Source organism: Chiloscyllium plagiosum, chromosome 13 (assembly GCF_004010195.1).
Source record: "Chiloscyllium plagiosum isolate BGI_BamShark_2017 chromosome 13, ASM401019v2, whole genome shotgun sequence".
Lineage (NCBI taxonomy): Eukaryota > Metazoa > Chordata > Chondrichthyes > Orectolobiformes > Hemiscylliidae > Chiloscyllium > Chiloscyllium plagiosum.
In genome coordinates this window covers 56,429,017-56,441,737 of record NC_057722.1, presented here as the reverse complement: position 1 = coordinate 56,441,737, position 12,721 = coordinate 56,429,017, and the positions used below count along the sequence as shown (strand labels likewise).

General features: G+C 37.6%; 1 protein-coding gene across 13 annotated transcripts in view; it reads left to right on the top strand.

Moving 5' to 3' along the window:
* dlg1b (discs large MAGUK scaffold protein 1b) overlaps positions 1-12,721 on the top strand; it is a 471,082-nt gene that overhangs the window by 17,091 nt on the left and 441,270 nt on the right. The gene's annotated exons all lie outside the window — the stretch shown is intronic.

Here is a 12,721-nt window from a genome sequence, read left to right as displayed (position 1 = left end):
TACCCTGTGCAATAATTAATGAGCTGAGAAGCATCTTGGAAAATTAGGAAATCAGTAGATAATGAGGAAGAGATGTATTGATTATTTGGAATTTCCAGATTTATTTGTTACTTGCAGACAAATTCCCCAATAGCAGTTAGTAAGTTTGCAGATGACACCAAATTTGGAGGTGTAGTGGACAGCGAAGAAGATTACCTCAGATTACAACAGGATCTTGACCAGATGGGCCAATGGGCTAAGAAGTGGCAGATGAAGTTTAATTCCGATAAATGCGAGGCGCTGCATTTTGGGAAAGCAAATCTTAGCAGGACTTATACACTTAATGGTAAGGTCCTAGGGAGTGTTGCTGAACAAAGAGACCTTGGAGTGCAGGTTCATAGCTCCTTGGAAGTGGAGTCGCAGGTAGATAGGATAGTGAAGAAGGCGTTTGGTATACATTTTATTGGTCAGAGTATTGAGTGCAGGAGTTGGGAGGTCATGTTGTGGCTGTACAGGACATTGGTTAGGCCACTGTTGGAATATTGTGTGCAGTTCTGGTCTCCTTCCTATCAGAAAGATGTTGTGAAACTTGAAAGGGTTCAGAAAAGATTCACAAACATGTTGCCAGGGTTGGAGGATTTGAACTATAGGGAGAGGCTGAACAGGCTGGGGCTGTTTTCCCTGGAGCGTCGGAGGCTGAGGGGTGACGTTATAGAGGCTTACAGATTATGAGGGGCATGGATAGGATAAATAGACAAAGTTTTTTTCCCTGGGGTTGGGGAGTCTAGAACTAGAGGGCATAGTTTTAGGGTGAGAGGGGAAAGATATAAAAGATACCCAAGAGGCATTTTTTTCACACGTATGAAGTGAGCTGCCAGAGGAAATGGTGGAGGCTGGTACAATTGCAACATTTAAGAGGCATTTGGGTGGGTATATGAATAGGAAGGGTTTGGAGGGATATGGGCCGAGTGTTGGCAGGTGGGACTAGATTGGGTTGGGATATCTGCTCGGCATGGACGGTTTGGACTGAAGGGTCTGTTTCCATGCTGTACATCTCTATGACTCTATGATGGGATGGAACACTATTTCCCGATTATTCATCCACTGTCCAGTAACAGCACTCTGTTGCTACTGGACTCGCTGCTGCTATTGCAAGATCAACTTAAAGCCTATCGGACATCTGAGCATATGAATACTTGCCATGCCATGACAAATGCTTGTTAACCTGAATGCTTTACCCTGGTCGAAAGTAGACCGGCAGGAGGCTGAAAGAATGCAGCAAGCCAGGTAGCATCAAGAGGTGTGGAAGTCGACATTTTGGGTGTAACTCTTCTTCAGAACTGGGGGCATCCACCCCCAGTCCTAAGTTAATTTCCTGGTCAGTTCTGAATTAGTTGATCTCAGCAGGGGAAGAACTTGGCTGTTAAAATCTTGCTGGCTTAACTTATGTGAAAGGCTGAGGGTGGATGATGTATGGGTATCATAGCTGAGTCACTGCTGTCCAGTGAATTCTCTTGAAGGACATGTGAATGCAAGGTGGGGACCAGGATTCTATTCAAATTCAATGTCTACTCAAGAATCCAACTAACGTTCGTTTAAGCTTTTGCATGGAGCGCCCACTTGGATTAGGTACTGGTGTGCCCACAGCTGCACAATTTAAATTCTTGAGGCACAATGCTATACATTGATTTTTAGAGAAAGAAAAAGATGAATGTGTATTTATATCTAATTTATTGGAATTGCCCATAGAGGGAAAGGTCAGTATAGCATAAGTTTTTTGTAGTCCGATTTGGAAAGGATGTCAAATACTATTATGCTCGTGACTTATGTAAGTGACATTTTTGCTGATGGAAATGATTTAATATGAATAAAATCTGGAGGTGTTTCTTTGCAGTGTCAGATTTGCAGGATGGCATGTGTGGGCAGTGAGGTGTTAAGTATAGCTGTTTTGTGACAATCTCTCTTTTTTTGGTGAATGCCATTCGTGTATTATGAGGAAATGTAATCTCATATTTTTTGTTAATGTTTATTTTTGATTTTTTTGGCTTTCCAGCTGTGTGGTTAACCTGTTGGCTGAATCACTGGGGATGACATTTGCAATAAAGGCAACTGTTGGAATAAGTACAGGAACATGCCGCTTCTCAGTTGAGAATTTTCACAGTTATTTCAGGGATGTGTAGAGGGTGGTAATGCTTGCTTTGTACTCATTAATGTTGAATATGTAGCATAATTAGAATGAAAGAATACAAATATATAATTTGTAGTTAATTTGGGTGGAAAAACTGTACTGTTGTCACAGTAATCGCACCACATCTTTTGTGTTGTGATTTACATTTCTGCCAAATAGGCTTTGTGTAAAAGTTTTGCCACAAATAGCTCCATCTTCACTCTCACCATTCTTCACCTGGCTCTTCCGATTTCTTAACTTTTGCAGTTATCTCCCTTGTAAGCTTTACATCATCTTATACTGTGTATCCTATTTACTGATGGTTTTGTTGATTGGTTTAATGCTGGTTAATTAATTTTCTTAGTGTGCTGTGGAATCTTTTGTTCATACAAATTTTAGCAATACACTAATGCAAACCTGCAATGGCACAATTGATGACTCAGTAAGATTATTGCTGAATGCAAATTGGGACACCATTATGCTGCTTGGGTTCTGTTGTTATATGGAGGGAATCTGGAATACACTGCCAGGTGGATAAAGATAACTTGTGCTGGTTATGTCATGATAGCTGTTAATTTTCAGTATTGTAATTTGACTAAATATTTGACCAATGACCCATTTTTACCAAAAAACCTCATCATTTCCTTTTGTCTCTCAGTTCTATAATATCTTTATGAAATCAAATGGTTGAGTTGATTAGCAACATTATTCATTTTAATTTAAAATTAAAATCTTGTATTTGTTTGCCATCTATAAGGCAGTGGCCAAACATCGCATGAGTTTGATAAAAGTAAAATATTGCAGTGCTGGAGATCTGAAACAAAAATAAAGTGCGGAGGGAAACAGATCTGGCAGCATGTATGGAGAGAGAAAGAGCGCTAATGTTTAGAGTCCAGTATGGTGGTTCTTCAGAACTTTAAATTGCCTCAATCAAAAAAATCAACTTTTGTGCAAAGTGAACCATGTATTCTTTCAGTGTTGGTTTACAAGGCACATCAATGTAAGCAAAGTAGCCAAAGTATCCGCGTTGCCTACATTGAAGTCCAAAGCTTTTTGTTGAATTTACTTACTTTGACTTGCAAAAGGCTTTATATGTGAACATGAGCAATCTTTAAACAACTCTATGGAAATGTTGGAATTCTGAGGTTGCATTTAAAATGTTCCAATCATAGTAAAAGAACATGCAAGTATTTGAATATGAAATTCAATAAACAAATATTTACTTCAATCTTTTGATGCAACAGGAATTTTGAATGTTGTACATTTATAATTGAGAACTTCCAGCTGTTGTTTTTTTTTGTGTACTGTTGTTTGTTGTAAGATTGACACCACAAATATATATTGAATAATTATATATGGCTGAGACGTTTTAAATTTTTCCCAAGATTTACTGCCTTTTTTTTTAGCTGCAGATTTTATACAAATTGTTCAGTTAGTGTATTAAAGTGCTTCTTTCCAGCATGTATGTTGATTGGATAGGGCAAACGCAACACAAAAAAAAAATTTTTAAGTTGTGCAATTACTCATTCTGGACCCCCCCAAATAAAATTCAATATTACAATAGTACATTTTTAATATATCCTTTCAAAAGCAAAACAATAGATTTTCCTTTGGCCCTAAGATAAATTTAAATCACTTGAGCGATTGTTTGTAGATTAGTAGTTCAAACTGAGGCATAAATTGCAGGTCATGACAATACTAGATATAGTATACAAGGCACAGTAAGTTTAAAACCAAATGATGGGGTTGTTTTGAGTTTTTTTATCAAGCTTATAGTTAAGATGGAATATAGCAGATGGCACTAAACTTCAATCTTCAGGTATCAGAGACTGCCACATTAGAATTGTTCTCTGTTCCTCTGCACGGAAATCTCCTTCGTGATTAAAAATTCAACTGATTAGGATTGAAGTTCACTTACTCTGAATTGTTTGTAATTTTATTCAGTTCTTTTAAGTTATTTGCATGTTTAATATCTGAGGAAGGAAGACTGTGCTATCAATGTGTGCTCTAATTTTTCAAGACTTGTTCCATCTTCGTTGAATTTGCTGCTTGATAGGAGTGGGAATGTGAAGAGAAACCTAACTCAAATTGGCAACCTCTGAGAGCTAGCTGAAATAAATGAGCAGATCTTAATCTCTACTTTCATTCAACATTTGTTTTGAAATATGTAAATTAAAGAAAACATTGAATATACCAGTTTCAACTAGAATTAGTCACCTTTACCTGAGGTTCATTGGGCTGAGGACATAACTGGGGAACTGGAATTCGTTCAAATTCATGAGCTTTTCTTTTTCAATCATTGAATTTTTTTTGTCTCTTGGACCCTGTTGTTTCATGAGCTGTTTTCTCTTGCTGGTTGAATGGGTGGGTTGCTAATCTTTAATTGTAATTTTTGCATGACTTGCAATTTGTTTTGTTTGTTTACTGTTGCATCTTTTTGTCTTGGGGTTAGGATGGGGGTGCTGTTCTGTATTGTCTGTACTGTATTGCTGACATGCTCTGGTGATATCAAACACTGAGCTTCTCCCAAATTCTACTCAAATTCTGGATTTTAGACTGGTGACTTTCATTGACTGGTGACAGTCATTCTGCTTTGGAATCATCTCCTGTTGAATTTAATAGTTCACTGTTAATGAATGCACCAAAAGGTTGACTGGGCCTTTTTGGAAAATTTCTTTCAGTTCTTCCAGTGTTCAATTAATAAACAACATTCTGTGATGATTAACTGGTGCAAGTTTGTAGAATGCCTGCTGTTAACTTGCAAGCAGTATTTGGCAGGGTTCCATTGAGTAGACCTTCAGAAATGTCCTTCATTGATGGTTTAGCTGGATGCTGCAAGGTGCACAGTTGGGCATGTCATTTGCCTGCTTTTTATTGTGGCGTAACTATTCCAAGAAGGTTATTGTGGAGCTGCAATATAACTGTTGAAAAGTGTGTTGTCTTTATTTTCATTTTTCCCTTTCCCAGTTCGATGTTTCATATCTGGATTTTTGTTTTCTTATGCACTTTGTGCAATCTACAGAGAAATTTAATTTCAGTTGAATGATTAAAATACTGAAGGACTTTTTTTTTTTGGTCGCAATTTGATAGTCTCCGTAAAAGCAGTCAAAGTATTTGAGTTCAAAGTGCTTGTTTGTTGAAGCATTGCTGTTCAACTTACTACTTCTCCTGTATACTGGTTTTAGGCGTATTAGTATATTATTGTGAACTGTGCCGTGTTACAATTGAGCCTTTTTAAACCTTGGGATGTTTACTTCAGTGAGTATTCCCAGGTGTAAATCCCAAATACTTGTCTAGCATGTAACCATCTTCTTTGGTAAGGTTGCTGTAAAATTGCACATCTTATTCTTTTGCCTTGAAGGAATAATCATTTTATGCATTCATGGGATATGGGTTTTGCAGGCCTGACGAGCATTTATTGCCCGTGCATCGTTGCTTTGTGAAGATGGTGACACACTGCCTCCTTGAATTGCTGAAGTCCAAGAACTGCAATGCTGTTAGGAAGTGAGTTGGAGTCTTTTTCACCCAGCAACAGTGAAGGAATGAGTGTATCTTTGCACTCTTGACCTTCTAGATGGTAGTGGCTATAGGTTTGAAAAGTGCAGTCAGATCATCCTTGGTGGATTTCTGCACTGATCTTGTAGATCACTACTGCTGATTGTGCTTGTGCTTGTGAAGGGAGTCACTGTGGATGTGGTGTAAATAAAGTGCTCGACTTCGACCAAAATGATGTCAAATTTCTTGTGTTGATGGAGCTGTGTTAAACTACAGATTAGAGACTGCCCAGGGAACGCCTGATGGACTCAGACCTGTAAGCGTCTCTCGGTTCGTCCCGGAGATCATACTCTTTGGAAGTCTGGAATAAGAAAACCTCTTACAGACAGATTTAGTTTAATTTTAGTCATCCCCTTTATTTACCAATAGCAACACTGTTACACATAACACTGATACCTATAAGCCAAACTAACTAGCTTCTAATAACTCAGGAGAGTAGGGCACCAGTTCTTCAAGAGCCCTAGCAGGCTGCTCTGATGTACTGCTACAAAGTGGCTTCCTTTATACAAAAATTTGCAAAAGGATTGCATGTTCTTAATTAGACAGATAACAGTGAAAGACAATAATTCGTAAGGAAGAAAAGTTAATTAACATCTGTATAAGCTTGACTAATCACTCCTACGGGCCCAAAGCCATTCATCAGGTGGGAAAACATACCCAGCCGAGTTAGGTGCCTGCTAGTGAGATAAATTCCTATCATAAAGAGGTACCAGTCTCCGCTAATTGGAGCATTCATAAGGTAACCTTGCACAGCTCACATGTCAGATAAAATTATTTTACAAAATGGTTTCTTAGCAAGGAGGGCAAACTTTTGACCATAAAATGGCTTCCTGACACATTTGTACCAGAATCTTTTCAATGTTGGGCGTAGAACAATTTCTAAGCTAGGAGCAGACTCCTGCTTTTTAAGCGTTGAATCATTCTGTACCTGAGGCCGCGATGTTACTGCAAGGTTGCATTTAAACTGATTAATTAGTCTTTGAATTAAACTGCTTTCATTTCAGGATTGTGATTCAAATTCAAATAAGACATGAGATCTGATTAGTTAGAATTGACAGTGGGGCAGTCTGTAAGGTTTGTAGAGTGCTCTGCACAAACAGTAAGTTAAAACTTCACTAATATTACCTTTACAAAGTTTGTATTTAATAACTGGTAATGGCTACTCAATATCATCATAAAGTCCCAAAATGCAATTAAGTTCAATCCATAGCAGGTAAGCGCTAAGAATTCATTTACTACTGGCTTCAACAGCCTCAGCACTAAAATGTCTGTCTCTCTCTCGCGCGCGCTCTCTCTCTCTTCGCGCGCGCTCTCGTCCTTTTCAACTCTCAAGTCAGGGTCTTATAACAACAAAGTTGTTTTTCTCTGTGTCTGCCCTGCTTGCAAGGGGTAATAAGAATCCATTATAATTGACAGGATCTGACGTCAGTTACAAGGCTTTTGATCAGAATCAAACACTGTCACTAATTTCACAAGGGAACGGCCGTGAATGTTATCACTTGGTGTCCTGTTCACACAGATTCACCAATGCTAAGGCAAATGTTCTTAATTGCCTTAGAGCATCCTGTTGTCATTTGGTGAGCACAGATGTCCCTATTTTCTGCATTCCTTGAGGTCCCCCCCCTTTTACTGAGCCTTCCTGCCTGTCTATTTTCTAGTGCAGCAAATGTGTTCTATAATTCAGCATTACATTTTAGTCTAAATGTTTAAAGACCAGTTTTAAGACTATAGACTTTCTCAGCTGCACTCATTCAGACAAGTGGGGAGTATTCCCTCACATTTTTGATTTATGCCTGGTAAATGGTAGTCAGTCCTTGGGGAGTCAGAGTGAGTTACTTGGTACACGATTACTAGTTTGTGGCCTCTGATCACCACAGTGAATGGCTAGTTCAGATTCTGGTCAGTGAAAACCCTCCAGAATGGTAGTGCTGGTTTTAGTACTGCCTTTAAATATCAGGAAGCAATGGTTAGATTCACTTATCTCAAATCTGCAAAGCTTGTGTTATTTTACCCAGTTAAAGAACATTGTAATGACAGTCAATTGCTCGGATGTATAGTCAAGACATTTTTGTCTCATTTTATTAAGTGAGTCTTTTAATTTTGTGAGCACAGATTTAAGTTGTCACTTTGGGCAAAAGTATGTGGGTTAAGAATGTGACTAGGTCATTCAGTCTGTTGATCCTAACTAACCATTCAGTTCGTTTGTAGCTGATCTGTGTCTTCACTTCATTTACATCAGCGTCAATCAATTTTTAGACAGAATTCTAGATTTGTATTAGTTTGACTGAATATGTGTGAATTGATTTTCGTGTTAAACTGGCCCAGCTGTAACTTTAATATCATTTTTTGATTTTTCTTCAACTACACTAATTTTTTAAAATGTTAAACAACCACTTGACCCCATATATCTTGATGTGATACTTGACTCTTGTGAAAAATATAACACTGAGCACAATATTATTTTTATTGTCTCTTTTTATCTCCATACTTGACCTGTCTTGTATATTTCAAAAACTATCAAGCAATGACGTGTAATTAATCAATTAGATGGGGTGATTATTAAACATGTGGACTTGAATGATTCTTTAAATTTCATTTTAATGTCGTGGATAGTTTTATCTCTGAAGACATGATTTGAACTTATTTCCGATCTGGAATCAAAACCTTCACTTAGCCCAAACCAGTCTGTTTTTTTCCTTTTCGACATGAGTCTCAAGACTGCTCAAAACAAGTGCAGTGGTCATAAGAGTTCTTGTGGTTCACTTGTCAGTTTTATCTGATTATACTTGTGGGAAATAGTTTGGGACAGTGTGCTATGCTAAGGGATTATATAAATGGATGTTTTTGTCTGACCTTCAGTCTTGAATTCTGCAGCTGTTCAACTGAAGAGTTAGCCAGATTGGAATATGATGTCAGCGATAATCTGAGATCATCAGTTTTGATGACATCTGCAAAGTCACGTGAAAATGCATTCTGCATGTTTTCCCATAGGGGACCCCTTGTGTACGCATCAGGGTAATTATGCATTTCTCATAAACCCGTGCTTACATCATTGTAAGAGCCACATATTTGACTAGCTGTCATTGAGCTTTTTATTGAAGCTGGAATGCCATATCCTGTCAAAGATTATACAAATGTAGAGCATTGCTACTCTAACCTAATAGCTGTCAAATCACATTCTTGTGCAATTGTGTATAGTAATAAGGGGTAGGTCCAGATTGGTTAAACATGCAAGAGGTTGTTGCTGAATTGCATAACCTTAAGTCATAAACTGCAAGCCTGTTTTACTGGTCTGGCTGTTTATTTAGTGTAACTGGTGGATACTGTTGGTGGATAATTTGATTCAAGGGAAAATGTTTGGAAGTGAAAGGTACACCTTTCTTTCTGACTTCGACCATTTGTTACGATTGAAAATTGGCTATTGGTGTAATTCATAGTTTCAGTCGGTGACAAAAGCATAACGTGAAAATGGCCAATTGTCTTTTGGCACAATTGTAGCTGTAGTTAAACTTTGGGTTCGTATGAACCAAAACTTACGATATCACTTACATTGCGAAGTTGGGTAGAGTAATTATAGATTGGGAGGCAGGAAGTTAGAATTTGGTGTTTGTGAAATTGTAGAATGTAGTGGAGGTGTGGGAGTATTGCATTGTCCCTTTAAAAGATGGTATCTTTTCTGTACTTATAGATTTAAAAATGGATGCCTGAGCAGCAATTTGAAAGTTTGCAAATATGCAGAGCACCCAAATTGAAGCATTTGAATGGAAAGGCTGTGCAGTTAGCAGGCCGAGTAGCAGTATTTTTTAATCAAGACAACTGTCTTGTGAATTTAGCCAATCAATTCGAACCAGGTACTTGGATACCAAAACCTATTAAATTTTGACAAAACGCCAGTCCTATTCAAAGAAACATTGATATGTCATCAAGGGTATAAAAGAAAGGGGTGGTTGGACTAAAACCCCAGGTCAAGCTGCCATCTGCAAGAGCTAACGGCCCTCATTCTGAGAATTGCTGACTCTCTTAGCCTCCCCTATGTCTTAGAGAAAGCACCACCAAAATATCAATGGTACCAGCAATAGAGAGGGTATTCCTGACAGCGGAATTGGCGCAGGGTATTCCTGACAGCGGAATTGGCGCAGGGTATTCCTGACAGCGGAATTGACGGAGAGCACTTCTCTTTGGGTGTTCTGATTTTAGTTCTCAGAGGCGGGTCAACCTTCACTTGATAACATTTATTTCTGTGGAACTAGTATGACTGCTGGCTTCTGTTTCCCCATTACCTAGGGAAGAGTGGAAAATGAAAATCAGCAGGTATCCCTGAGCCTCTCTTGTTGTCCAGTGAACCTGAATTCTCTTTACACTTCTCCCGTTCTAACTTGCATTGAAAATGCCTTGTAGGGTTCGGATTTCTTTTGTTCACAACTTCAGAAGCTTGTGCCTTCCCTGGAAAGCATTGGACAGCTATGTCAGTTATTCCCATCAAGGGTACAACATTTCCGTATTAATTGAGTTATTATTGTATTTTAATTTATTTGCCAACGAAACTTCCAGGCAAAATGTGGTGAAGAATCGCCACAGCATCAGGCTGCAGTTCTTCATTATGTGATTGTAATTTGTGCCCCCTTCAAGCAGGCTATATAGTTTATTTTCTCTCAAAGGATCATGCTGCAATGATGAAAATTGAGCATTACGAAATAATGCATTTTAAGTTTCATCCTATCTTGATCTCGTGCATACATGGACTTTTTAGTAATAGGTGTCTTTTAATAGGCATCTCTCTGCATTATGACCAAAGACCGGAACACTGACTAGTTGTACTTTTTTTTTTCTACTCTGGCTGAAATTCGAGTAAAATTTATAGTTCAGCCTGTTTGTGGATAAATGGTCATGGCAAACATTTAGTGAAGCTTCCACCTGCAAGGTTTGCTATGTGGGTACACAGATGCACACAATGGATTAGCAGTTAGCCATTGGAAATTTTTCATTGTGATGTGAATCACTGAAAAACAATTCCGAACTTAATTTTATAATATTATTTCCCTTATGACAACTTGGCATTTATCATTTATTCTGACTGGACTTAAAATAATTAACTTGTTTTGGAAATGAGCCATGAGAGCTGGCCAGTAGTGCTTAAAAGGAATCTTCAGAAGGTCTTGTACTTCAGAAAATTCAAAGGTTGTAATTGCCATCATGCTTACCTATGACGTTACAGCATGCACCTGGATGAGGTGAGAAATCTTAACCACTGACTTGTTGTGGAAAATCTCATCAGTCATGGTTATGCTGTTACTGCAAAGATACTGATCTGATATTTATCTTATTCGACGAAATCAAAATGTGAAAAACACAAACTGAGCATTTAAATAAGAATCTGATGGTATGGCTTCTGAATGAACTAAATCTTGGCCAGTGTAGCATTTTGTTTTACATGGTATTTCACTTTATCCTTCTTATCTATATTTCTCAGACAATTGTATCTATATATGAATTGTCAATTTGTTACTTTGGAGACAAATGCATGTACGGTATTAGTAAAGTTTTAAATGCATCCTAGATTTAATGAGCTAATTACTCTCCATTGGGAGGGTGCTTGGAGGGGAATGTATGTTAATTATTTAAGCCATTTTTATGACAATAAGGGCTATTATCAGGACTGAATTTCCATCATGTGAATTGCTTTCATTTTTATTTCAATTGTTGGAAGTGTGAACACTGTCTTGGAGCATGTGCTTAGTTCTTTTCTATGATCAGTTTCTTGATCATGTCTTAGTTTTGTTTTGCTGTTTGTATCAGCATAGTCGATTTATTCTGTCATCTAAGCATTATTGGAATGGAGAATTGAGAAGGCAGTTAAAAGTCATACTATGACAATAAATATAGAACTTGTATTTTTTCTGATACTTGTAATTTTGCTAAGCTTCAAGGAATGTTGAGTTTTAAAAATAAAAATAATTAATTTGATTGAAGGTCACAGTATCAGTAGCAGTTTCATTTCTCATGATCCTTGTTGTACCTATAGCACTAAATTGTTGACAATATTTGGTTACTTCATTGACATTCATCATATTTTATCTAAATATATTACGCTGCACCTATGTCTAATTTTTTTCCAGTTATGAAATCAATGACACTCCTAATTGTTGTCAAAATGGCATTCTAAAAATTACATTTATAGTAATTGTTCTCAATAAATTCTAATTGAAAGATAGTATTCTTTCTTGACAAGGTATTTAAATCCAAAGATTATGCATTGTGACTCACTATCTATTCACTTTGCAGAGGCAGTCTGACAACCCTTGCAGAATTCTCTGGTCTTGGTAATTAAATTCGAAAACTGCACTAACTAATCATGAATAACTGGCGATTTTTTTTTTCAGTCCTCTTTCCAACCAAAAATTAATGTTTTAGCGTGCTCCTAACTTCAAGTAACTTGATTCAAAATTATATGAATATTTAGTATTCCTTGTATCAAAATTTTCATTTTGCTTTAGTTATACTGATATAATTGTTTGTTAACTCCTGTTTTATTGGCAGTAAAGCAGCTTCATAATATTGGGAGCATGTGGCTTATGAAATGTGAAATATAGTCTGTTTAATTCAGTTAAAATATAACTAGTTAAAACTTCAGTTTACAGAAGTCACTTTAATGTTGAAATATCATTAGCTTTTCTTGTAGATTACTTGGCTGCTCTTTTGTTGTGATGCATTTTTGGAACAATAAAAGATAATATTTGTCAGGCAATTCTTTGTAGCAGCTGAAAATGTGTTGCTGGAAAAGCGCAGCAGGTCAGGCAGCATCCAGGGAACAGGAGAATCGACGTTTCGGGCATAAGCCCTTCTTCAGGAATGAGGAAAGTTTGTCTAGCAGGCTAAGATAAAAGGTACGGAGGGACTTGGGGGAGGGGCGTCGGAAATGTGATAGGTGGAAAGAGGTCAAGGTGAGGGTGATAGGTCAGACTGGGGTGGGGGTGGAGAGGTCGGGAAGAAGATTGCAGGTTAGGAAGGCGGTGCTGAATT